This window comes from Arachis hypogaea, chromosome 9, assembly GCF_003086295.3.
Source record: "Arachis hypogaea cultivar Tifrunner chromosome 9, arahy.Tifrunner.gnm2.J5K5, whole genome shotgun sequence".
NCBI lineage: Eukaryota > Viridiplantae > Streptophyta > Magnoliopsida > Fabales > Fabaceae > Arachis > Arachis hypogaea.
In genome coordinates this window covers 91,455,322-91,460,156 of record NC_092044.1, presented here as the reverse complement: position 1 = coordinate 91,460,156, position 4,835 = coordinate 91,455,322, and the positions used below count along the sequence as shown (strand labels likewise).

Sequence of the window (4,835 nt, the reverse complement as noted above, 5' to 3'; positions counted from 1 at the left end):
CCATGGACTTCCACAGGAAGATCCAAATGAACTCTTATCTAACTTCTTGCAGATATGTGACACAGTCAAGACCAATAGAGTGAGTCCTGAGATCTATAAACTTATGTTCTTTCCTTTTGCTGTAAGAGACAGAGCTAGAGTGTGGTTAGATTCTCAACCTAAAGAGAGTTTTGACACATGGGAGAAGGTGGTCAATGCATTCTTTACCAAGTTCTTTCCACCTCAAAAATTGAGCAAACTTAGGGTCGAGGTTCAAACCTTCAGATAAAAAGAGGGTGAATCCCTCTATGAAGCTTGGGAGAGATTCAAGCAACTTATTAGAAGATGTCCTCCCAACATGATCTCAGACTGGACCACATTAGACATCTTCTATGATGGCCTTTTTGAGATATCCAAGATGTCACTGGATAACTTTGTTGGTGAATCACTCCACTGGAAGAAAACGCTTGAAGAGGCAAGAGAACTCATTGACATGGTTGCAAACAACCAGTTTATGTACACTTTTGAAAGAAACCCTGTGAGTAATAGGGTACTTCAGAAGAAAGGAGTTCTTGAAGTTGACACTCTGAATGCCATATTAGCTCAAAACAAGATCTTGATCTAATAGGTCAATATTATCTCTCAGCATTTGACTGGAATGCAAGTTATAGCTGGTAGCATTCAAGAAGCTTATTCTAAAGTAGAAGCTTATGATCCTGACCAACCCACCATGGAAGAGGTGAATTACATGGGAGAACCCTATGGAAATACCTACAATTCCTCATGGAGGAATCATCTTAACCTTTCATGGAAGGATCAACAGAAGCCTTAGCAAGGCTTCAACAATAATCAAGGTGGAAGGAACCAAAACAGGTTCAACAATAGACCACCATTCCCATCTTCTCAGGAACATATGGAGACCCTTAAGCAGAGCCTTTTTGACTTAGTAACTATAGTCTACAACCTCTCTAAGACCAATTGATGAGTCCATATTTGATGATATATTTTAGCTTGAATTGGATGAATTTCATCATATAAACTCACACTTATTCACTAAAACAGCATACTTTTAGGTTTGATCCCTAAATTGAACCTAAATGTGAAAACATGCGTTTTTGTGCTTAAATCGAGCAATTTAATTCCACTTTTATTCCATTCGATGCCGTGATATATTTGTTGAGTGATTTTAGGTCCTAGAGGCAAGAATGGTTTGGTAGAAGTGGAAGAAAGCAAGCAAAAAGGGAGAAAACATGAAGAAAATAAAGGAGAAAAATCATCTCAGCCTGTGCCCACGCATAGCTTCTGTGCCCACGCACAGGGGTAAAAAACAGCACCTGCGCCCACGTACAGGCTGTGCCCATGCTCAGAACAGAATGGAAATCAGCACCTGTACCCACACACAGGTCTGTGCCCATGCACAGACCTGTGCGTACGCACAGGTACCAGCGCGTGCCTCCATTAAAATTACACGTGGACTCACGTTTTGGGGGGTTTTTTGGCCCATTTTTGAAGGCTTTGGAGCATATTTGAAGGGGGAAGCAACTATATATCATGTCGTACACTACCATAAACCAAAACAACATATTTTTAGGAGTAGTTTTAGGGTAGTTAGCTTAGGTTTTCTCTCTAGTTCATTAGGGTTTTAATTGGGTTTTCAATGTAGAATTTTATAGTTCAAGTTTTGCTTTTGGGTTTTGCTTTCCCATTGTAAGTATTCCTTAATTTTCTCTTTTATGACATTACTTGTTCTACACTTTCTTCTACTTTTCATTTCTCTTACCAATTTATATAGTTTTGCAATTTTGGATTTCTAGTTGGTTAATTTGATGTTTGATGCTTACTTTATGTTTGTTTGAGTTGTCTTTATTGATTTTGATCATTTATGGCTCATACTTTTTATCATTTTCCCAATTTTACCATGTTTTATGTTTATGCCCTCTATGTGTTTGATGAAATGCCAATTTTGATTATGGGGTAATCTCCACCCCTTGGCTTGGGAAAAATGAGTTTATGGATTACTAGAGCCATAATGTCCAACATTTAGTGATAATTTTTTGGTTGTTAATTGTTCTTGTTCCCACTAATGCTAATTTGTTGCTAAGGTAATTAGCAAGCAATCTAGGACTTGTGAGTTAAGAACACTTATGCTCATTTAACTTACTCTCTGATGTGAGGGTTGATTTAGTGAGATTAATCCATCATGATTATCATAGTTGTGGTTATGGCAAGGAAGAGATTCCATAACTCATCCCAAGTCAAGGTTTCATTTATGTTTTGAACCACTTTTCCATTACTTTTTAGCCTTACTTGTTTATATTACATACATAGTTCTTTTATTCCTTTATTGCTTTATTAATTGCAATTTCGTCTAGTTCTTTTATTTCTTTATTGCTTGCTTCTTTGTTGAAAACACCCCTTTGCTTCTCACAACCAAAATTGTGCACTTGTTGTCACTAGTTCCTAGGGAGAACGACCCGGGAGTCTAAATACTCTTGGTTTATATATTTGCTTTGAATTGTGACATTGTCTTTAGAATTGAATTTGATATTGGTCAATTGTTGGGCTTGGAACTATACTTACAATGCCAATCTTATTTTGAGATAAATTTCGAACCCGCTCTATGCCTCAATCAAATTTTGGCGCCGTTGCCGGGGAACTAGTGTCATGAGTGCTATATTTTGTTTGTTGTAAATATGTCCATAGTGTGAATAGATACTTTTTGGGTTGTTTGCTTGTTTTTGCTATTAATTAGGATTTTTGCTTTTTTTGTTAATTAATGTCTTTTGTTTTTATTTTCTATTTTCTCTATGAGTTATCACCCTCTTGGTTTGGAGTTTGGTCGTGGTAATTTTGTAGGGTTTGATAACTTTAATTTGGAATTGCCTCATGGGATGGAGAAATCAATTTTGGGAGGAGCAACCTCCTCTATACTACAATGAGCCATACCCTTCCCAATGCACATATCCAACCCAAGGATATGGTGGATTTCACTATGACTATACACCTCCACCACCATATACATATGACTCATACCCTCAACTCGACCCTTAATTACCGTATTCTCAATCACCACACCACCACCATCATACACCTTCTTACACACCACCTCAAGATACTCATCAACATGAACTACCTCCCACATATCCAACCTTCTTCCCAACCAATGAACCTTCCCTCTTACCTAATTGTGAAGCTTTTCCACCCTTGACCCAAGACCATCAAGACTTTCAAGCCTTTCTCCAAGAGCAAGAAGGATTCCGAAGGACACAAGGGCAATTCATGGCAACCATAGTCGAAGCGGTGAACCGCTTAGTTCTCCTATACTCATTCGATCAAGGCATTCCTCTTTAGGAATGTGGAGAGTCAACTAATGCATGTAGCGAAGAGGAGAGCATAGAGCCACAAGGGAATGAAGAAGGGTTAGAGCTTGAAGTACAACGAAAGGGAGAAAGTGAAATATGTGAACCGGAGGAGAGAAAGGAGGAGTTGAGAGAGATTGCTCAAAATGAGGATTCCATCATAAGTGATTTTTTGTCCTCCTTGGTCAATCCCTTCAATGATCCCAATGAGCCTCTTCCATTGAGTTTGAGAGAGACATGGAGGTAGACTTCTCACAACCTCCTTGTTATGATTTGAGTGACGGGAAAGAGGAAGTTGGTGAGGAAGCAATTCCGGTCCAAGAACATATCAAGTGGGTGGCAATTTCACCTCTGAACTTCATTGGCCCCATCAATATGCTATCTTGGAAACGGATTACCAACTCAAGGTCCTTCTTGGGTTGGTACATGGTGGAGGAAGGAATATTGGTTGCCAAGGGAATCCAAGGCTCTTCAAGAAAATCAATTCAAGAGTTGGAGCTCAAGCATGGTGTGAAGCACAATTGAGTGGTTTTCGGAGAATGTTGGGGTACTACAGGGTCGATTGAGGACTTGTTCATCCGGCTTGGAGCATAGAGATCAACAAGAAGGAGAGCGGATACTTAGGATATGGGATCCCGGGGGAGCTTTAAGGTCCAAGCATGGATGGAGGTTCAAGGAGGAGTGGAAACACAAGCCACCCTAGCAAGAGTCTCCTCAACAAGTCCAACTTAAGGACTATAAACCAAAGTGCTAGGCGGGAGACACCCCACCGTGGTAACATCTTCCTTACCCTTTCTCTTTGTCTATAGTCTTGTTTCCTTACTTTTTTGCTTGTCTTAAATCAGTTTAGGATTATTTTAATTTTTGAATAGATAGGTTAAATTCCATATGGATCATGATTTGATGGATTTTGAATGTTTGGGGTTGAAAGTATGTTGAGATAGGGTGGAGGGCCCTTGATTTTGAAGAAAAATTTTTGGAAAATAGGGCATCTGTGCGTGCGCACAAACCTCCTTGTTTCACGTCTTGTGCGGCCGCACAGACGTGTACGTCCGCACGCCAACCCGCATCCCCTCTGGTGGGAGCGATGGCACAGCTTGTGCGCGTGAACACCCTCACCCCTATTTACTTCTGCGTGCGCAAACACGATCCTCTTTAAAAAAAAGTGATTGTGCGTATGCACCCGCTTGTGCGTACACACGCATCTTGAGTCCCCTCTGTCCAGAGCGTTCGCACACTCTGTGCGGATGCACCCCTTCCACTTTTCACCTAGTGTGCGTACTGGTAGTGCGAAATTGTGATCAATACTTTTCACAACTCAATTAATCCCAGGTAATGAATCCAAAAACTTGGTGTTCAATACCATGGCATAAACACAACTTCGCACAACTAACCAGCAAGTGTACTGGGTCGTCCAAGTAATAAACCTTATGCGAGTAAGGGTCGATCCCACAGAGATTGTTGGTATGAAGCAAGCTATGGTCACCTTGTAAATCT

General features: G+C 40.3%; 1 non-coding gene across 1 annotated transcript; it reads right to left on the bottom strand.

The window, feature by feature from the left end:
• Positions 1–235: 235 nt before the first annotated feature.
• LOC112714114 (small nucleolar RNA R71) lies at positions 236–344 on the bottom strand. Its single transcript, XR_003159069.1, has one exon. It is a non-coding gene; the product is annotated as a small nucleolar RNA R71 (small nucleolar RNA).
• Between the last annotated feature and the right edge of the window lie 4,491 nt (positions 345–4,835).